Consider the following 23,093-nt stretch of genomic DNA (forward strand, 5'->3'; position numbering starts at 1 on the left):
TTCTTCAGGTTGGGGGAGACTGTCCACCAGTGTCTGTATGTCTCTGTGGGACCATGGCTTGTAAACTGAGACCCCCTCTGGGGTCTCCCTCAACGGGTACTGCCCCCCTTTGTGTCCTTCTCTGGACTGGGCCCTGGCTCGGGTATGGTATGCGGGTCCACCATTGTTGTCCCATTTGTCTCCATCAAAAGCTCCACATATGAGTTTTTGTTGTTTCCCTCTTTCCTCCTCACTCTCTTCCCCGTCTCTGAGGTCAATACAGTGTCCCCTTACTGGTGAGCGTTCACTTTCACTTCCGTTCTTGTTCGCTTCGAGCTCCATTTTTAACTTTTGCAATTGTGCTTCCTGGTGTCGTACTTCCTCTTTTATCATCTTCAACTCTTCCAGTCGTTCTTCATCTCTCTGTCTCTCAAGTCTCTCTCTCCTTTCCCCTTCTTCAGCATCCTTGTTTCGTTGCCACTCCCCCTGGGCTAGACCACCCCTTACGTTTCCTCCAGTTAGGCTCATTCTCTCTTCCTTCTCACTCTCACCGTCTCCGTCAATACTCCCTCCTCCTTCTGTTCCGCATCTGTTCCCCGTCTCTCCCTCAATTCTACTCAGTTCAAACACTCCTTTTTCTAGCGCTCTTGTAGCTTTTAAAAGTACATCCACTTCTCCCCTTCTGTCAGTCATATCGCTCTTTCTGACCCACATTCCTTCTTCCCCCTCATCTGTCCTTTGTTGATAGTGGACTTTTCCCGCTATATCCAGAACCGGAGCCATTGTTTTTGGGTGGTCTTCATATGGTGGTGGCGCTTTTGGTAAGCGTGGGTATAAACGGGTCCTTTCCTTTTGTCCTGTTTTCTCCGCATACAGTTTCTTCAATTTTCCAAGCATTGCTAGGCCAATCCTCTCCTTTAGCTTTGCTTTCTCCATTGCGTCTTTAATTTTGCCACTGCGGGGCTCTCCTTCACTTTTCCATTCGCCTTCTGCTTTCTGGGTTTTCCGTTTCAACGTCTCCAGTATTCTCCCTGGTTCGCCTTCTACAGGCACTCCATCGGGGGGCAGTATACAACCATCGTCTATCCATACTCTATAAAGTTTTTCTCCCCGCCTGCTCCATTCTTTTCCATCTTTTCCTCCGTTTGTTTCAAGTGTGGATTTTAGAGCCTTCAATATTCTTTCCGCTTCTCCGCTGGTAGTCATGTTTTTTCGTTTTAATTTGTAATATTCGTCCGCTATTTAGTTATTTAAAGTACATCTATCTATTATTCCCACCTAATTAGTTAAACTCGGCGCCAGGTTATTTCAACCTTAATTGTTTGAAAGCAGTATTCTTACAGTGCCACACATCAAATGGTAAATTGAAGGAATAAACCCAAGTGTTTCAATTATTTAACCAATGTGGCGATACATCAAATTAAACGCCACACATCAATTGGTAAATTGAACGAATAAACCCACGTTTTTCAATTATTTAACCAATGTGGCGATACATCAAATTAAACGTCACACATCAATTGGTAAATTGAACGAATAAACCCACGTTTTTCAATTATTTAACCAAAGTGGCGATACATCAAATTAAACGCCACACATCAATTGGTAAATTGAACGAATAAACCCACGTTTTTCAATTATTTAACCAATGTGGCGATACATCAAATTAAACGCCACACCATATCACTTCAATTTACTTATTTAAAACCAGTATTACGCTATGTTAAACATCAAATGTTATATTTCAAATATATCAGTTCAAACGTTTTAGTTCAGTCACACTCATTCATCACTTTTCATTTCATGTTTTCGATTGTTACTGACGGGTTATATGGTTTGAGTAACCACAAATCCAACATTTATTCCCAAATTATACCGTTTGGACAGCCACAAACGTCTTTTGATTCCCAATTTGTTTTCTATCAAGGTATACAGGTTTATCATTCACACTTTCATGCATACGACAACACTCGCACTGTCTAACTTTTATAGTACCTCCTATTGGTGTATTTTGTTAACGTTTGCACACTTTAAACTTTATTTCCTAATTGTAATTCTCATTATTTACTGTTTTAAAATATCCTTTGTATTCACAGTCAAAAATGGTACACAGTTAAACGTAGTATACAGTTATCACACAGCAAAAATAGTACACAGTTATCACACTCACTCACAATACACAGTCATAATCCTATCATACAGTCAAATATGTCACACAGTCATAAATGACACACTTATATTCCACACACAATCAATGTGGGCACACAGCCGCGTCTATTTTATTCAAAACACTGTGCTGAACCTAGCCGCAACCCTTAGTTACGGACCTTGCCAGTCACCAGTATTACAGCCGCGTCTATTTTATTCAAAACACTGTGCTGAACCTAGCCGCAACCCTTAGTTACGGACCTTGCCAGTCACCAGTATTATCTAAAATTTCCCGAACCTAGCCGTATCTCAGTTACGGACCTTGCCGGTGTAATTCTCCGAACCTTAGTCGTACTGTCGTAGTTACGAACCTTGTCGATAGCAATTACTTAAGCCAATTATTCCCTATATCTTCCGAACCTTAGCCGTATGTCGCAATTACGGACCTTGCCGGTAGATGTCAGTATTGTCTCCTGAACCTAGCCGTATCTTAGCGGACCTTGCCGGTAGAATCAACACTCTCTGGTACCATGGTTTTAAACATCACATTTAGCAAAGGTTTGCATGTCACAATATTGTGCTTATCTACTCATAATAGTTTCATAATTTAGTTCACTTACATCAGACAGGTGTTTCACAAAATTAATTTGGATAAAGCCAATGTGCAGATCTTTGGTTATTTAACAACAGGTATCTGCTTACCTTTTTAGAAGCCCGGGCAGTTTGTGAAACACACGGTTCGATGAAAGAGTTGACCAAATGGGCCGGACAGTATCCAGCGAAGTCCCTTCTACCAGACCGCGTCGGGGTCACCAATTGTCAAAGTCGCGTCAATTCAAATCTGGTATTAGGAACAAAAGAGGTCAACACGACTTCTAAGGTATACTAGTTATTTTAATTAATGCAAAAACCTTCAATGGTAAATATGATGTTTCGTATATACGGGCTCTTTGAAATACCTCACAGGGCATTATCAGAGAACTAAAAGACATTGTTCCAGATCCAATACTCAAATACTCTGACAGAGGGAATTTCCCACTTCTCTGCTGGCCAATTAGAGTAGAGGCTTGAGCGTGGTTTAAACTTTACTCAGCCAATCCATTGATTCAGGGGTTGGTCTCATCTCCTCGGCGCCATTTGTTGCACACTTCAGCCAGGCACAAGATTATCATAACAACCTATCATAGTGAGAAGAGCCAGCTCCCTTAGACATCATTCCTATGTCAAAGGAAGGCTCACAGATCACAAAGAACTATTATAGTCTAGCATTTGAAGACACAATCCTTATCTTATTTTACCCCCTAAAACAGCTCTTCACATCAATCACAGCCTTGCCAGGTGTCACAGCCTACATTAGCCCAGTCAAGACTGCATTCTTTCTAAGTTAGTCATCCCATCAATTTAGGAGAATAATAAATCCCCAATAAATTGTATTACACATTTCATGCAAATCTACACATTTTGCCATGGGGCAGAGAGACATTTTAGCAGTTTTAAAGCTTATTTCCTGCAATTTTTCCATGGGGTGGAGATTCTTTTTTTCTTCCGTTTTAAAGCTAATTTCTTACAATTCCACACATTTTGCCATGACTTATGTCATGTTAAAGGGAAATTTCACCACTGCTCTATTTCACTCTTTATGTCCATTAATATGTTATTAACATATAATATGTGTCATACATGCAAATACAGTGGGGAAAAAAAGTATTTAGTCAGCCACCAATTGTGCAAGTTCTCCCACTTAAAAAGATGAGAGAGGCCTGTAATTTTCATCATAGGTACACGTCAACTATGACAGACAAAAATAGAAAAAAAAATCCAGAAAATCACATTGTAGGATTTTTAATGAATTTATTGGCATATGATGGTGGAAAATAAGTATTTGGTCAATAACAAAAGTTTCTCAATACTTTGTTATATACCCTTTGTTGGCAATGACACAGGTCAAACGTTTTCTGTAAGTCTTCACAAGGTTTTCACACACTGTTGCTGGTATTTTGGCCCATTCCTCCACGCAGATCTCCTCTAGAGCAGTGATGTTTTGGGGCTGTCGCTGGGCAACACAGACTTTCAACTCCCCTCCAAATATTTTCTATGGGGTTGAGATCTGGAGACTGGCTAGGCCACTCCAGGACCTTGAAATGCTTCTTACGAAGCCACTCCTTCGTTGCCCGGGCGGTGTGTTTGGGATCATTGTCATGCTGAAAGACCCAGCCACGTTTCATCTTCAATGCCCTTGCTGATGGAAGGAGGGTTTCACTCAAAATCTCACGATACATGGCCCCATTCATTCTTTCCTTTACACGGATCAGTCGTCCTGGTCCCTTTGCAGAAAAACAGCCCCAAAGCATGATGTTTCCAACCCCATGCTTCACAGTAGGTATGGTGTTCTTTGGATGCAACTCAGCATTCTTTGTCCTCCAAACATGACGAGTTGAGTTTTTACCAAAAAGTTATATTTTGGTTTCATCTGACCATATGACATTCTCCCAATCCTCTTCTGGATCATCCAAATGCACTTCAGACGGGCCTGGACATGTACTGGCTTAAGCAGGGGGACACGTCTCGCACTGCAGGATTTGAGTCCCTGGCGGCGTAGTGTGTTACTGATGGTTGGCTTTGTTACTTTGGTCCCAGCTCTCAGCAGGTCATTCACTAGGTCCCCCCGTGTGGTTCTGGGATTTTTGCTCACCGTTCTTGTGATCATTTTGACCCCACGGGGTGAGATCTTGCATGGAGCCCCAGATCGAGGGAGATTATCAGTGGTCTTGTATGTCTTCCATTTCCTAATAATTGCTCCCACAGTTGATTTCTTCAAACCAAGCTGCTTACCTGTTGCAGATTCAGTCTTCCCAGCCTGGTGCAGGTCTACAATTTTGTTTTTGGTGTCCTTTGACAGCTCTTTGGTCTTGGCCATTGTGAAGTTTGGAGTGTGACTGTTTGAGGTTGTGGACAGGTGTCTTTTATACTGATAACAAGTTCAAACAGGTGCCATTAATACAGGTAACGAGTGGAGGACAGAGGAGCCTCTTAAAGAAGAAGTTACAGGTCTGTGAGAGCCAGAAATCTTGCTTGTTTGTAGGTGACCAAATACTTATTTTCCACCATAATTTGCAAATAAATTCATTAAAAATCCTACAATGGGATTTTCTGGATTTTTTTTTCTCAATTTGTCTGTCATAGTTGACGTGTACCTATGATGAAAATTACAGGCCTCTCTCATCTTTTTAAGTGGGAGAACTTGCACAATTGGTGGCTGACTAAATACTTTTTTGCCCCACTGTACGAGCGTTTATGTAACTCACCGGGAGAAACGGGCCAGCAGCATTGCTTGGTTGTAAGCAAACGACAATATCCAGAATTCATAGCGATTTCAGGACGTGGAGGAACGCCCCGTGGAGGTGTGAGAAATATCAAAATGTTTGTGTTTGTAGCCAGCATTTTCAGCCAGAAGATTTCGAAATGGAACTGAAGTCTCAACTGATGGGGTTGCCATGTCGTCAAACATTGAAGGGTGATGCCATTCTATCAATTTTCCCCCTTCACTTCAAAGAGGGAACTATCCGATCAGCCATTATCAATCAGCTCAGCAGAAAATAAGTCAAGCTGAGGTAATGTAGCTAACGCTACCTAGCTAATTAGTTGGCTAGCGAACTACATTTGATATCTAAACCAAAATCTAGCTAGCTTTCATAATACGCTGGATAGACATTCCAAAACATATCAATGTAATTAGGCAGCTGCTATCTGGCGCTGTGATCTGTAACTTTGTAAGCTAACGTTAGCTACATGACTGTGTTCTATTTAGAGTCGGACCCCATCAACATCTGCAGAGGCTTCAACATCAAGCTCAGCACCAGGAACTAGTGTAAGTCACCTTCTAAAATCTACAAAATCTTTCCATGGCTCCATGATGAGCAAATAAATATACTGGAGTTGGGCATAAACGTGGTACTTTCAAGACAATTGTGAACAACAAAAAAAGGTAATATCATGATGTCAGTGATCTTCAGGTTGGAAAGTCGGAGCTGTAGAAAGAGGCCAGAGTTCCCTACTTAGAATTCCAAGTTGGATGACTATTCAAAAAGTTTTTTCAGAGTTGGAGCTAGTGTTTTTCCGAGTTCCATTAGTTGTCTTGAACGTATTGAAGACAGAGATTTCAAAGTCCCGAGTTGTTTTGAGCGCAGCAATGGTCTGTGTCTTGTTGTCATAGTTGGTGTGTTTAGAAGTAGGCTACAACTTCTACTGTAGTTTTCTCTGTATTATGGAGGCTTAGTTGATTGTTCATGCAAGGCTTAAGTCTAAATTGGAGAAAAGGAGGTATTAACAAAAGGATTGGAAGGGTGTGGGAGACTGACTGGTGTCTGTTGGAGGTGGGTATTGTGTGTGAAGGTTAGTATGCTTGATCTATTGAGGGGATGGGTGGATATAGTACCTTGTTTGAGTGTGTATTGATGGGGGGAAAGTAGTAAAATGTTGGCTAATCACTGACTACTGTGTGACCTACAGAATAAGCCTGCTGCTGATGACCTTGACACCAGCTTTAGTATTGCAGAGCCTGTAGACCCCTTTCAGCCTGGAAAAAGCTCAAGCTCAACATCATCTGACTTTGAAACAAGCCAGGACAGCCAAAGGTATTTATGAAAGGACAATACCCTATTGAGAAAACAAAATCCCCAATACACTAAACTGTCTACAAGGGAAGTGCTCCTCAAACTTTTCACACCCTTGCAGTCAGTTCTTTGGCATGGGGGAAGAGGGCCTGTTAGTATACTCTTCTAGCCTATTCACTCTGTTGTTGGCAGTGCTTGTCTATTCAACAGCACAACTGTAGGTGCTCATACACAACAATACACAACTTTCTACAAGTCAAGCCCCCCACAAACTTTTCACGTCTTTGCTAACAGTCCATCTCAATGCCCCATTATTGACTGAGTGTAACAAAAACACATTTCAGTCTACTGTACCCTTTTTTGTTTACAGATGAACATAGTTTATTGTATGGTTACATATTCTTGTGATCAGTCTTCACATTTTACACATCCTCATGATCAGTCTTCATGTCTTTCCAGGAGACTTGCAGTACAAACCAATCCTCTGCAAGATGTCGAAGCAGTGGGTGGTGAAGAAAGTGTACAAGAGGCTTGTCCACCTGGCTGTGGAGTGCAGAAATGACCAGATGGTTGTCTACAAGGAGCCAGAGTCACAGCCCCCCAAACCCAGCCAGAGTCACAGCCCCCCAAACCCAGCATCCCTGCCTACATCGCCAACATCGATTACAGCCTCAAGTCTTCTTGGGTATGATCTTACAAGCTTGGTACACCTGTATTTGGGGAGTTTCTCCCATTATTCTCTGCAGATTCTCTCAAGCTCTGTCAGCTTGGATGGGGAGCGTCACTGCAGAGCTATTTTCAGGTCTCTCTAGAGATTTTTGATCGGGTTCAAGTCCAGGCTCTGGCTGGGCCACTCAAGGACATTCAGAGACTTATCCCGAAGCCACTCCTGCATTGTCTTGGCTGTGTGCTTAGGGTCGTTGTCCTGTTGGAAGGTGAACCTTCGCCCCAGTCTGAGGTCCTGAGCGCTCTGGAGCAGGTTTTCATCAAGGATCTCTCTGTATTTTGCTCCGTTCATCTTCCCACAATCCTGACTAGTCTCCCAGTCCCTGCCGCTGAAAAACATCCCCAAAGAATGATGCTGCCACCCCCATGCTTCACCGTCAGGGATGATGTCAGGTTTCCTCCAGATGTGACGCTTGGCATTCAGGCCAAAGAGTACAATCTTGGTTTCATCAGATCCAAGAATCTGGTTTCTCATTTAAACTAATTTGTTGGCAAGTAAACATGTTTTGATAAAACAGTAGATTAGTCTGTCAATATAGCAAATAAGAAGACATGGCTTGTATTCAAGACAAAGTGTATTTGCACTGGAGACCGAGGTAAGTTTACACAGCAGTATGCAGGAACTGCTTCACCCATGACTGCATGGCCAGGCACGACTCCAACACCATCATTAAGTTTGCAGACGACACAACAGTGGTAGGCCTGATCACCGACAACGATGAGACAGCCTATAGGGAGGAGGTTAGAGACCTGGCCGTGTGGTGCCAGGACAACAACCTCTCCCTCAACGTGACCAAGACAAAGGAGATGATTGTGGACTACAGGACAAAAAAGAGGACTGAGCACGCCCCCATTCTCATCGACGGGGCTGTAGTGGAACAGGTTGAGAGCTTCAAGTTCCTTGGTGTCCACATCACCAACGAACTATCATGGTCCAAACACACCAAGACAGTCGTGAAGAGGGCACGACAAAGCCTATTCCCCCTCAGGAGACTGAAAAGATTTGGCATGGGTCCTCAGATCCTCAAAAAATTATACAGCTGCACCATCGAGAGCATCCTGACTGGTTGCATCACCGCCTGGTATGGCAACTGCTTGGCCTCCGACCACAAGGGACTACAGAGGGTAGTGCGTACGGCCCAGTACATCACTGGGGCCAAGCTTCCTGCCATCCAGGACCTCTATACCAGGCGGTGTCAGAGGAAAGCCCTCAAAATTGTCAAAGACTCCAGCCACCCTAGTCATAGACTGTTCTCTCTGCTACCGCACGGCAAGTGGTACCGGAGTGCCAAGTCTAGGTCCAAAAGACTTCTCAACAGCTTCTACCCCCAAGCCATAAGACTCCTGAACAGCTAATCATGGCTACCCGGACTATTTGCACTGCCCCCCCACCCCATCCTTTTACGCTGCTGCTACTCTGTTAATTATTTATGCATAGTCACTTTAACTCTGCCCACATGTACATATTACTTCAACTACCTCAACTAGCCGGTGCCCCCGCACATTGACTCTGCACCGGTACCCCCCTGTATATATAGCCTCCCTACTGTTATTTTATTTTACGTCTGCTCTTTTTTTCTCAACACTTTTTTTGTTGTTTTATTTTTACTTTTTTGTTAAAAATAAATGCACTGTTGGTTAAGGGCTGTAAGTAAGCATTTCACTGTAATGTCTGCACCTGTTGTATTCGGCGCATGTGGCCAATAAAATTTGATTTGATTTGATTTGAACAGTTGTGGCAGTGTATGACATACAGTATATACAGTAGATGAAAAATATACTATTAACGCTTATAATAAATACTACAGTTCCACAAAGGGAATACTTGCATATGGTGTGTTTGGGTGGTGCAGTGAGGTGTTCAGAGTCACTTTGATACAAGGGGAGTCTGTTGTTATGGGACCTTACACATCTCTTCTTGAGAGTCATCAACTTATTTGTATCCAAATGGTATTGTCTATGAGAGAAAGATGAAAACGCTATTACACATTCATGGGCAATTGTTGTGGCAATTGTTAACAAAGAGTTGCAGTTAGTTTCAGAGTGGGTGGCAAGGAATAAGTTAGTCCTAAATATTTATAAAACTAAAAGTATTGTATTTGGAAAATATCATTCACTAAACTCCAAACCTCAACTAAATCTTGTAATAAATAATGTGGAGATTGAGCAAGTTGAGGTGACTGAACTGCTTGGAGTAACCCTGGATTGTAAACTGTCATGGTCAAAACATATTGATACAACAGTAGCTAAGATGGGGAGAAGTCTGTCCATAATAAAGCGTTACTCTACCTTCTTAACAGCACTATCAACAAGGCAGGTCCTACAGGCTCTAGTTTTATCGCACCTGGACTACTGTTTAGTCATATGGTCAGGTGCCAGATCGGCTGGCCCTTGGATGTACAAAGAGATCAAACATTAATAATATAAATGTCAATCTCTCCTGGCTCAAAGTGGAGGAGAGATTGACTTCATCACTGCTTGTGTTTGTGAGAGGTGTTGACATGTTGAAAGCACCGAGCTGTCTGTTTGACCGACTGGCACACAGCTCAGACACCCATGCATACCCCACAAGACATGCCACCAGAGGTCTCTTCACAGTCCCCAAGTCCAGAACAGACTATGGGAGGTGCACAGTACTACATAGAGCCATGACTACATGGAACTCTATTCCACATCAGGTAACTGATGCAAGCAGTAGAATCAGATTAAAAAAACAGATAAAAATACACCTTATGGAACAAGGGGACTATGAAGCAACACAAACATAGGCACAGACACATGCATACACACACGATAACATACGCTCTATACACACATGTACACATGGATTTTGTGTTGCAGATATGTGGTAGTGGAGTAGGGGCCTGAGGGCACACACTTAGTGTGCTGTGAAATCTGTTATGAATGTATTGTAATGTTTTTTTAAATGTATAACTGCCTTAATTTTGCTGGACCCCAGCTAATGGGGATCCGTAATAAATACAAATACATTGTAATTGCATAGCCTATCAGATATGTAATTACTGCATGTGATTTATGAAAACAATAATTATTTGAAATTATTATATATTATATATATTATATAATTGTATTAGGCTGTAATATGATCATATATTACAGTGGGGAAAAAAAGTATTTAGTCAGCCACCAATTGTGCAAGTTCTCCCACTTAAAAAGATGGGAGAGGCCTGTAATTTTCATCATAGGTACACGTCAACTATGACAGACAAAATGAGAAAAAAAAGCAGAAAATCACATTGTAGGATTTTTAATGAATTTATTTGCAAATTATGGTGGAAAATAAGTATTTGGTCAATAACAAAAGTTTCTGAATACTTTGTTATATACCCTTTGTTGGCAATGACACAGGTCAAACGTTTTCTTTAAGTCTTCACAAGGTTTTCACACACTGTTGCTGGTATTTTGGCCCATTCCTCCATGCAGATCTCCTCTAGAGCAGTGATGTTTTGGGTCTGTCACTGGGCAACACGGACTTTCAACTCCCTCCAAAGATTTTCTATGGGGTTGAGATCTGGAGACTGGCTAGGCCACTCCAGGACCTTGAAATGCTTCTTACGAAGCCACTCCTTCGTTGCCCGGGCGGTGTGTTTGGGATCATTGTCATGCTGAAAGACCCAGCCACGTTTCATCTTCAATGCCCTTGCTGATGGAAGGAGGTTTTCACTCAAAATCTCACGATACATGGCCTCATTCATTCTTTCCTTTACACGGATCAGTCGTCCTGGTCCCTTTGCAGAAAAACAGCCCCAAAGCATGATGTTTCCACCCCCATGCTTCACAGTAGGTATGGTGTTCTTTGGATGCAACTCAGCATTCTTTGTCCTCCAAACACGACGAGTTGAGTTTTTACCAAAAACGTATATTTTGGTTTCATCTGACCATATGACATTCTCCCAATCCTCTTCTGGATCATCCAAATGCACTCTAGCAAACTTCAGACGGGCCTGGACATGTACTGGCTTAAGCAGGGGGACACGTCTCGCACTGCAGGATTTGAGTCCCTGGCGGCGTAGTGTGTTACTGATGGTAGGCTTTGTTACTTTGGTCCCAGCTCTCTGCAGGTCATTCACTAGGTCCCCCCGTGTGGTTCTGGGATATTTGCTCACCGTTCTTGTGATCATTTTGACCCCACGGGGGTGAGATCTTGCGTGGAGCCCCAGATCGAGGGAGATTATCAGTGGTCTTGTATGTCTTCCATTTCCTAATAATTGCTCCCACAGTTGATTTCTTCAAACCAAGCTGCTTACCTATTGCAGATTGTCTTCCCAGCCTGGTGCAGGTCTACAATTTTGTTTCTGGTGTCCTTTGACAGCTCTTTGGTCTTGGCCATAGTGGAGTTTGGAGTGTGACTGTTTGAGGTTGTGGACAGGTGTCTTTTATACTGATAACAAGTTCAAACGGGTGCCATTAATACAGGTAACAAGTGGAGGACAGAGGAGCCTCTTAAAGAAGAAGTTACAGGTCTGTGAGAGCCAGAAAACGTGCTTGTTTGTAGGTGACCAAATACTTATTTTCCACCATAATTTGCAAATAAATTCATTAAACATCCTACAATGTGATTTTCTGGATTTTTTTTCCTCAATTTGTCTGTCATAGTTGACGTGTACCTATGATGAAAATTACAGGCCTCTCTCATCTTTTTAAGTGGGAGAACTTGCACAATTGGTGGCTGACTAAATACTTTTTTCCCCCACTGTATATTGGCCTGCATTATTATTAAAAATAATAATCCTATCATAACAATAATTCAGATTATGTTATTAGAATAAACTTCTGCTTGGGAAAAAGCTGAAAGTATCATAAGGACATGTAGCCGTAGCCATTTTTATGACTAGACAGAGAATACGTTTCACAAGCAAAATTCTTTGTTTCTGTTTTTAGTCATAAATATGGCTAGTGTAGGCCTATTTCTCAGAGGCACAGCAAAAGACATAGCAGATATACAGTGCCTGATTGTTAACACCGATGAACAATGTACCCAAAGGGATTTTTCAGTTAACTGACCAGTAGGCCTAGTCAAGGTTTCTGTGGATGGACAAAATAAATACTTGTCAAATAATACGTTACTGTGGATGGACAGAATAAATACTTGTCAAATAATAAGTGTTATATTTCAAGCATGCAGCTGATGGTACAGATGATACAAGGTGTATGGGTTAGATATACTGTATATCCACAACTCAACAGAGAATGGCGCCGGAGGAGATGGCTGCAGTTTTACGGCCCCCTAACCAATTGTGCAATTATGTGTGTTTTTTCACGTTGTTTGTAATTTATTCTGTACATAATGTTTCTGCCTACGTCTCTTATGACCAAAAAGTGCTTCTGGATATCAGGACAGGGATTACTCACCTCGTATTGGACGAATATTTTTTATTTAACGAGTCAGACGCGAAGGATATTCTACAGACACCCAACAAGGCCCAAATCCCCGTCATTCGCATGAGAAAGAGACAGAGATATTGTGGACGTAGGTCAGGGTGCCTTGTAAGGATCTGACGGCGAGATAGTAATCTGCCTCTTCCATCAGTCTTATTAGCCAACGTACAATAATTGGAAAACAAAATGGACGACCTAAGATCAAGGATATCCAACCAACGGGACATTAAAAACAAATATCTTATGTTTCACCTAGTGCTGCCGGGTTTACGCTACATTACATTTACATTTACGTCATTTAGCAGACGCTCTTATCCAGAGCGACTTACAAATTGGTGCATTCACCCTATAGCCAGTGGGATGACCACTTCACAATTTATTTATTTATTTATTTTGGGGCGGGGGGGGGGGGTAGAAGGATTACTTTATCCTATCCCAGGTATTCCTTAAAGAGGTGGGGTTTCAAATGTCTCCGGAAGGTGGTGAGTGACTCCGCTGTCCTGGCGTCGTGAGGGAGCTTGTTCCACCATTGGGTTGCCAGAGCAGCGAACAGTTTTGACTGGGCTGAGCGGGAACTATGCTTCCGCAGAGGAAGGGGAGCCAGCAGGCCAGAGGTGGATGAACGCAATGCCCTCGTTTGGGTGTAGGGACTGATCAGAGCCTGAAGGTACGGAGGTGCCGTTCCCCTCACAGCTCCATAGGCAAGCACCATGGTCTTGTAACAGATGCGAGCTTCAACTGGAAGCCAGTGGAGTGTGCGGAGGAGCGGGGTGACGTGAGAGAACTTGGGAAGGTTGAACACCAGACGGGCTGCGGCATTCTGGATGAGTTGTAGGGGGTTAATGGCACAGGCAGGGAGCCCAGCCAACAGCGAGTTGCAGTAATCCAGACGGGAGATGACAAGTGCCTGGATTAGGACCTGTGCCGCTTCCTGTGTAAGGCAGGGTCGTACTCTCCGAATGTTGTAGAGCATGAACCTGCAGGATCGGATCACCGCCTTGATGTTAGCGGAGAACGACAGGGTGTTGTCCAGGGTCACGCCAAGGCTCTTCGCACTCTGGGAGGAGGACACAACGGAGTTGTCAACCGTGATGGCGAGATCATGGAACGGGCAGTCCTTCCCCGGGAGGAAGAGCAGCTCCGTCTTGCCAAGGTTCAGCTTGAGGTGGTGATCCATCATCCATACTGATATGTCTGCCAGACATGCAGAGATGCGATTCGCCACCTGGTTATCAGAAGGGGAAAGGAGAAGATTAGTTGTCTATCGTCAGCGTAGCAATGATAGGAGAGGCCATGTGAGGATATGACAGAGCCAAGTGACTTGGTGTATAGGGAGAATAGGAGAGGGCCTAGAACTGAGCCCTGGGGGACACCAGTGATGAGAGCACGTGGTGCGGAGACAGCTTCTCGCCACGCCACTTGGTAGGAGCGACCGGTCAGGTAGGACGCAATCCAGGAGTGAGCCGCGCCGGAGATGCCCAGCTCGGAGAGGGTGGAGAGGAGGATCTGATGGTTCACAGTATCAAAGGCAGCAGACAGGTCTAGAAGGACAAGAGCAGAGGAGAGAGAGTTAGCTTTAGCAGTGCGGAGAGCCTCCGTGACACAGAGAAGAGCAGTCTCAGTTGAATGACCAGTCCTGAAACCTGACTGGTTTGGATCAAGAAGGTCATTCTGAGAGAGATAGCAAGAGAGTTGGCTAAAGACGGCACGCTCAATAGTTTTGGAAAGAAAAGAAAGAAGGGATACTGGTCTGTAGTTGTTGACATCAGTGGGATTTTTTGAGAAGGGGTGCAACTCTCGCTCTCTTGAAGATGGAAGGGACATGGCCAGCGGTCAAGGATGAGTTGATCAGCGAGGTGAGGTTGTCATGAGCCCTCTCACTCCACCGGGTTACCACCTTAATGTGTTTCCACTATCTTCCACTCTGCTCATCTCTCTCTCTCTACTCAGCCTAACGAGCTCCACCTGTCCCTGCTCTGCTCGGCTCTAATTACTCTGCCAGCTGCGCTGCATTACCCACTAACCTCTCCCAGTATTTAAAGTCCCGTCTCTCAGCTCTCCTTTGTCAGATCGTCTGCAAAGCTCACACCCGGAACCTGTGTGCTCGCGCTTCTGGCTCACCCTTGTTTTGTGACCCCCGGACCTGCCTGATTCTTGGATACTCTTCTGCCCCCAGGAAAACCAGACCTGCTTTCTGCCATTACGACTCCTGACTACTCTTCGACCCCGGTAACTCTGACCAGCCTTCTGCCTTGCTACAACGTATTTGGATTTCCCTTGAACTGTACTTCTGCCTTGTTTCATCCGCCCGTTGTGTCTGTGTTTCCTCCCCCCAGGACTTCTGGACCACCAACCACCGGCGTCATCGGACGCACCGCTGCCACTGGGGGGGCACAGACCCAGCACATTGGACGGGATAACCCCTGGAGCCTTCACTCACTCCCTACTTCCCTTTTCCCTTAAGTTTTAATAAACTTTCTGGTGTGCACCAATTGTGGTCCTCTTGTCGTCTGTCTGAACCGTGACAGTACGATCTGACCATCATGGACTCAGCGCACACTTCCCCCGACATGGAAACCGAAGAACCTGAGCAACCCACCGCCATGCTACGCCTGGAACACACTGAGAGAGAGCTAGGCCGCATGAGCGGCGACATCACCTCTCTGCTTCAGGTCGGCCACCAACAGCATCAGCAGTTCCAGCAGCACCAGCAGCAGTCCCAGCAGCAGCAACAACAACTCGCCAGGATCATCCAACTCCTCACCAACCTTACCCCAGCCAGTCTGCCCACCAGCCCTGCCTCCGAGTCACCTGCCCCGGTCATTTCAGCCGCTGCCCCGGAACCCAAGATTGGAAACCCCGAGCGGTTCAACGGCGATTCTACCCAGGTCCGGCCATTCCTGACTAGCTGCCGACTTCAGTTCTCCTTGCAGCCAAGGACCTTCGCCACGGAGGGGGCTAGGGTCGGGTATGCCATCACTCACCTGACGGGCCGAGCTCGACTCTGGGGAACAGCAGAGTTCGAACGTCAAACCCCCGCATGTGCAACCTTCGACCTGTTTGCTGAGGAGATGCTGAAGGTGTTTGACCTGGATTCACCAACCGCAGAGGCGTCTCGTGAACTGTTCAGTATTCGACAAGGCAGGCGTGCAGTCGCAGACCATTCCATCGACTTCCGAACCCTGGCAAGACGAAGTTCTTGGAACACACCATCGTTGGTGGACGCGTTCTTCCATAGCTTGGCTGACTATATCAAGGACGAGTTGGTCTCCCATGAACTGCCTTCCACTCTTGATGAAGCCATCGCACTGACTGTCCGGATCGACAGAAGGATACAGACCCGTCGTCGTGAGAGGGGGCGCCAAGGTCCACCAACTACCGGCATTCGGAGAGATCCGACTGGGCTCCTGTCAGCTACTGCCACTCACCCAAGTCAGCTTGATCAGTCTGAGCCTATGGAGATTGGGCGAGCCTCTCTCACTCCTGCAGAGCGCCAGCGCCGCTTCACCTCAAACCTCTGCCTCTATTGTGGAGGTGATGGACATCGTGTGGTAACCTGCCCTTTAAAAGCCGAAGCTCACCGGGCATAGGGGAGTCCGGTTGAGCTCAATGACCATCCAGTCCTCCGACCGCAAACCCTTGCTGCAAGTTCACCTCCGCCTCTCTGACTCTACTCACACCCTGGCTGCTCTGGTGGATTCTGGCGCCGAAGCCAACATAATGGACATCAAGCTGGCACGCCAACTGGGACTGGAGAACCTCCGTTTGACACCTCCTATTCCTGCCCGGGCACTGGACGGACACTTACTCGGATCGGTCACTCATGTCACGGCCCCGGTCTTGATGGGTCTGTCCGGAAACCATCAAGAAACTATCCAGTTTCACCTGCTCCCCTCTCCAGGCCAACCCCTCATCCTGGGTTACCCATGGCTCCGCCCGGCACAACCCTCAGCTCGACTGGGTGACCGGGGTGATCAGGGAGTGGGGAGAGGACTGCCACCGAACCTGCCTGCTTGCTGCCGCACTACCCCCTCGGCCAGTACCTACTAACTCCGCCCCTGACCTCTCCCATGTCCCAGAATGCTACCATGGTCTCAGAGAAGTGTTTAACAAAGCAAGAGCCACATCTCTGCCCCCTCACCGACCGTACGACTGTGCCATCGACCTCCTCCCTGGAACAGCCCCTCCAAGGGGCCGTCTTTATTCGTTGTCTGCTCCTGAAAGAAGGTCCATGGAGGACTACATCAATGACTCTCTGTCCACAGGATTGATCCGTTCATCTTCATCTCCGGCTGGTGCTGGCTTCTTCTTTGTGGGGAAGAGGGACGGATCTCTTCGCCCCTGCATCGACTACAGGGGACTCAACGACATCACAGTGAAAAACCGTTACCCTCTCCCTCTGCTCACCTCTGCTTTTGAGTTGCTCCAGGGAGCCACTGTTTTACCAAGTTGGATCTCAGAAACGCTTACCACCTAGTGCGGATCCGGGAGGGAGATGAATGGAAGACCGCATTCAATACACCAACAGGCCACTACGAGTATCTGGTTATGCCTTTTGGCCTCACCAATGCTCCTGCTGTGTTCCAGGCTCTAGTGAATGATGTACTGCGGGACATGTTAAACAAGTTTGTCTTCGTTTACCTGGATGACATCTTAATCTACTCCAGAAACCTGTCTGAACACACCCGCCATGTCCAGCAAGTCCTTCATCGTCTTCTGGAGAATTCCCTCTACGCCAAGGCAGAGAAGTGTGAGTTTCACGTCAAGACAGTGGCCTTCCTGGGGTACATAGTGGCAGAGGGAAGTATCCAAATGGATCCTGCCAAAGTATCAGCAGTCACGTCATGGCCAGTTCGGAGAACAGAAAGAAGCTGCAACAGTTTCTGGGGTTTGCTAACTTCTATAGAAAGTTTATCCGGAACTACAGTACCGTTGCTGCCCCTCTCACTGCTCTAACCAGCACCAAGCAACCCTTCACCTGGACCCCAGCAGCCGACAAGGCCTTCAGTACCCTCAAGGTAAGGTTCACCTCCGCTCCCATCCTCCAGATGCCTGACGTGGACCGGCAATTCATTGTGGAGGTGGACGCCTCGGATGTGGGAGTTGGTGCTGTGATTTCTCAGTGGGCTGCGGAGGATAGGAAGCTCCATCCCTGTGCCTTTTTCTCACGTCGGTTGTCCCCCTCTGAGTGCAATTACGACATAGGGAACCGAGAGCTGCTGGCTGTGAAGCTTGCCTTGGAGGAGTGGCGTCACTGGCTGGAGGGGTCCACCACTCCATTTTCGTTTGGACCGATCATAAGAACTTGGAGTACATCCGCACGGCCAAACGGTTGAACTCCAGGCAGTCCCGCTGGGCCCTGTTCTTCACCAGGTTTAATTTCACTCTGTCATACCGGCCTGGATCACGCAACACCAAGCCAGACGCCCTCTCCCGTCAATTCCAGAAGGATGACAACCCCTCCAAGGATCCTGGGTCGATTCTGCCAAGTCCCTGCATCGTAGCAGCTCTGACCTGGGCTGTTGAGGAACAGGTGCTGGAAGCTCTCCGTAACCAGCCCGGTCCCAGCACTTGCCCAGCTGACCGCCTTTTTGTCCCCGAAAACCTAAGGTCCCAGGTCGTTCAGTGGGGACATGACTCCCGCCTAGCTTGTCACCCTGGCTCCACCCGCACTTACAACCTGCTCGCCCAGAGGTTCTGGTGGCCCGCTCTGAGAAAGGATGTACGGGAATTCGTCCAAGCCTGCCCCATCTGCAACCAACACAAGTCGTCCTGCCAGCCCCCAGCCGGATTGCTGCAGCCCCTGCCTGTGCCCAGACGTCCCTGGTCTCACATCGCCCTTGACTTTGTCACGGGGCTGCCCCCTTCAAGGGGCAAGACCGTCATTCTCACCATAGTTGACCGATTCAGCAAGATGGCACACTTCATTCCCCTCCCCAAGCTCCCAACCGCCAAGGAGACCGCCCAGGTGGTCCTGGAACACGTCTTCCGGATCCACGGACTGCCAAAGGATGTAGTTTCTGACCGTGGTCCACAATTCTCCTCCGCTTTTTGGAAGGAGTTCTGTCACCTGCTGGGAGCCACAGTCAGTCTGACTTCGGATTCCATCCCCAATCCAATGGGCAGTCAGAGCGGGCAAATCAGGAGCTCGAGAAGGCACTGCGATGCATGACTTCACGCAACCCCCACTCCTGGTCGCAGCAATTGACATGGGTGGAGTACGCACACAATTCTCTGACCTGCTCTGCCATCGGTATGTCCCCTTTCCAATGTGTTTATGGATACCAGCCTCCTCTATTTGCCAGTCAGGAAGGGGGAGGTTACTTGCCCATCTGCACTTGCGTTTGCCCGTCGATGTCGCCGCACCTGGTCACAGGCCCGAGCCACACTTCTCAGATCCGTTGCCAGCTACACTACCGGGGCCAACCGTCGGAGAATCCCTGCTCCCACCTACCATGTTGGTCAAAGGGTGTGGTTGTCGTCAAGGAACCTGCCACTCAGGGTGGAGTCGCAGAAGTTGGCACCTCGGTTCATTGGCCCATTCCCTATCATAAGAGTGATTAGCCCAACTGCTGTCCGGCTCCAACTGCCTAATTCCATGAGGGTGCACCCCACTTTCCATGTGTCTAAGATTAAGCCCATTCATGAGAGTCCGCTGGTCCCTGCTGCGCCTTGTCCTCCTCCTCCACGGCTCGTCGATGGTGGTCTGGTTTACACCGTCCGCCGCCTGCTTCGGTCCAGACGGAGGGGTAGGGGTCTCCAGTACCTCATTGACTGGGAGGGCTATGGACCTGAGGAAAGGACCTGGGTGCCAGCTAGTCGGATTGTGGATAGGACTCTCATCACCGCCTTCCACCAACGGCATCCTGATCAACCTGCAATCCGTAGGGGCCGCCCCAGAGGGATCCCTAACCGTCCTGCCCGCTCGGCTTCCTGTCCTGTGCCTGATCCTGTCTCGGGACCTGTCCCATCTCCCGACCACGGCCCTCCGGCTTCCTCCGAGGATGAGGGCGTTTCGCTCGGACCGTTCGGAGGAGTTCTAGCCCTCCTCCGGCTCCCCTCCTCCCGCCCGGCGTGGTGTTGCTCTTGGGACTTCTGGGGCCGTCCCTTGGGGGGTTCTGTCATGAGCCCTCTCACTCCACCGGGTTACCACCTTAATGTGTTTCCACTATCTTCCACTCTGCTCATCTCTCTCTCTACTCAGCCTAACGAGCTCCACCTGTCCCTGCTCTGCTCGGCTCTAATTACTCTGCCAGCTGCGCTGCATTACCCACTAACCTCTCCCAGTATTTAAAGTCCCGTCTCTCAGCTCTCCTTTGTCAGATCGTCTGCAAAGCTCACACCCGGAACCTGTGTGCTCGCGCTTCTGGCTCACCCTTGTTTTGTGACCCCGGACCTGCCTGATTCTTGGATACTCTTCTGCCCCAGGAAAACCAGACCTGCTTTCTGCCATTACGACTCCTGACTACTCTTCGACCCCGGTAACTCTGACCAGCCTTCTGCCTTGCTACAACGTATTTGGATTTCCCTTGAACTGTACTTCTGCCTTGTTTCATCCGCCCCGTTGTGTCTGTGTTTCCTCCCCCAGGACTTCTGGACCACCAACCACCGGCGTCATCGGGCCCACCGCTGCCACTGGGGGGCACAGACCCAGCACATTGGACGGGATAACCCCTGGAGCCTTCACTCACTCCCTACTTCCCTTTTCCCTTAAGTTTTAATAAACTTTCTGGTGTGACGCAATTGTGGTCCTCTTGTCGTCTGTCTGAACCGTGACAGAGGTAGGGGAGAAGGTCACCGGAGATGGTCTGGAGAAGAGAGGAGGGGATGGGGTCAAGCGGGCAGGTTGTTGGGCGGCCTGCAGTCACAAGTCGCAAGATTTTATCTGGAGAGAGAGGGGAGAAAGAAGTCAAAGCATAGGGTAGGGCAGTGTGAGCAGGACCAGCAGTGTCATTAGACTTAACAAACGAGGATCGGATGTCGTCAACCTTCTTTTCAAAGTGGTTGACGAAGTCATCCACAGAGAGGGAGGAGGGGGGGAGGAGGATTCAGCAGGGAGGAGAATGTGGCAAAGAGCTTCCTAGGGTTAAAGGCAGATGCTTGGAATTTAGAGTGGTAGAAAGTGGCCTTCGCAGCAGAAACAGATGAAGAAAATGTAGAGAGGAGGGAGTGAAAAGATGCCAGGTCGGCAGGGAGTTTAGTTTTCTTCCATTTCCGCTCCGCTGCCCGGAGCTCTGTTCTGTGAGCTCGCAATGAGTCATCAAGCCACGGAGCTGGAGGGGAGGACCGAGCCGGCCGGGAGGATAGGGGACACAGAGAGTCAAAGGATGCAGAAAGGGAGGAGAGGAGGGTTGAGGAGGCAGAATCAGGAGATTGGAGGGAGAAGGATTGAGCAGAGGGAAGAGATGATAGGATGGAAGAGGAGAGAGTAGTGGGAGAGAGAGAGAGCGAAGGTTGCGGCGGCGCATTACCATCTGTGTAGGGGCAGAGTGAGTAGTGTTGGAGTAGAGCGAGAGAGAAAAGGATACAAAGTAGTGGTCGGAGACATGGAGGGGAGTTGCAGTGAGATTAGTAGAAGAGCAGCATCTAGTAAAGATGAGGTCAAGCGTATTGCCTGCCTTGTGAGTAGGGGGGGACGTTGAGAGGGTGAGGTCAAAAGAGGAGAGGAGTGGAAAGAAGGAGGCAGAGAGAAATGAGTCAAATGTAGACGTAGGGAGGTTGAAATCCCCCCAAAACTGTGAGGGGTGAGCCATCCTCAGGAAAGGAGCTTATCAAGGCGTCAAGCTCATTGATGAACTCTCCAAGGGAACCTGGAGGCGATAGATGACAAGGATATTAAGCTTAAATGGGCTAGTGACTGTGACAGCATGGAATTCAAATGAGGAGATAGACAGATGGGTTAGGGGAAAATTGAGAATGTCCACTTGGGAGAGATGAGGATTCCTGTGCCACCACCCCTCTGACCAGATGCTCTCGGGGTATGCGAGAACACATGGTCAGACGAGGAGAGAGCAGTAGGAGTAGCAGTGTTTTCAGTGGTAATCCATGTTTCCGTCAGCGCCAGGAAGTCGAGGGACTGGAGGGTAGCATAGGCTGGGATGAAGTCAGCCTTGTTGGCAGCAGAACGGCAGTTCCAGAGGCTGCCTGAGACCTGGAACTCCAGGTGTGTGGGGCGTGCAGGGACCACCAGGTTAGAGAGGTAGCAGCCACGCGGTGTGAGGCGTTTGTGTAGCCTGTGCGGAGAGGAGAGAACAGGGATAGGCAGAGGCATAGTTGACAGGCTGTAGCAAATGGCTACAATAATGCAGAGGAGATCGGAATGAAATGAACTAAACATCTGGGAAAGGAGAGAGCGGGGCCTCCCTCACCACAACTCCCAAATATAACTCTCCCAACTTCCACCTCAGAAACTATAATTGTTTCACTGAAACACCCGAATAAAACACTCCCAACTTCCACTTTAGAAATTAGAATTGTTGTAAACTACAGCGGTTCAATGTTTCAAGGAATAGACTCAACTTACTTTATTCAGCTAGCTAACTATGACGCCATAGCTAACTAGCATGCTAGCATCCAATAACACACGGTTTAGCACCAATACTTGGTTACAACAAACGACCAATAGTGTGTTAACACACTAAACAGATCATTCGTGTCCGTGTCTAGTTCCTTTCATAACGCAGCAATAATTAAACGTTGGCTAGCTAGCACAAAGATATTGTATTTAGCTGCTACAGTACTGCTAGCTGGTAGTGTTGGCTAGCAATGGCTGCTGTGTTGACTTTGTTTGAAAAACGGCGTCGCTGCGAACGAATGTAGCTGGCTAAAATTATATTGTATTTAGTTGCTATAGTACTGCTAGCTGGTAGCGTTGGCTAGCTAGCAATGGCTGCGGTGATGACTTTGTTTGAAAAACGGCGTCGCTGCGAACGAATGTAGCTGGCTAGCTAACCTCGATAGTTACTCTATACTACACCTTTATCTTTGATACAAATACAACTATGTAGCTAGCCAACATTACACTAATCAAATCGTTCCCTTGTAATGTAATGTGTCATATTACCTGCGGAGCGAAGTACAGCATGACTACTCACCTCGTCCTGATTAACATGATGTTAATTCCATTAAGCCTCCCTACTGTTATTTTATTTTACTGCTGCTCTTTAATTATTTTTAATTTAACACTTATTTTTCTTAACTGCATTGTTGGTCAAGGGCTTGGAAGTA

The sequence above is a fragment of the Coregonus clupeaformis genome, chromosome 23 (assembly GCF_020615455.1).
Source record: "Coregonus clupeaformis isolate EN_2021a chromosome 23, ASM2061545v1, whole genome shotgun sequence".
NCBI classification, from domain to species: domain Eukaryota; kingdom Metazoa; phylum Chordata; class Actinopteri; order Salmoniformes; family Salmonidae; genus Coregonus; species Coregonus clupeaformis.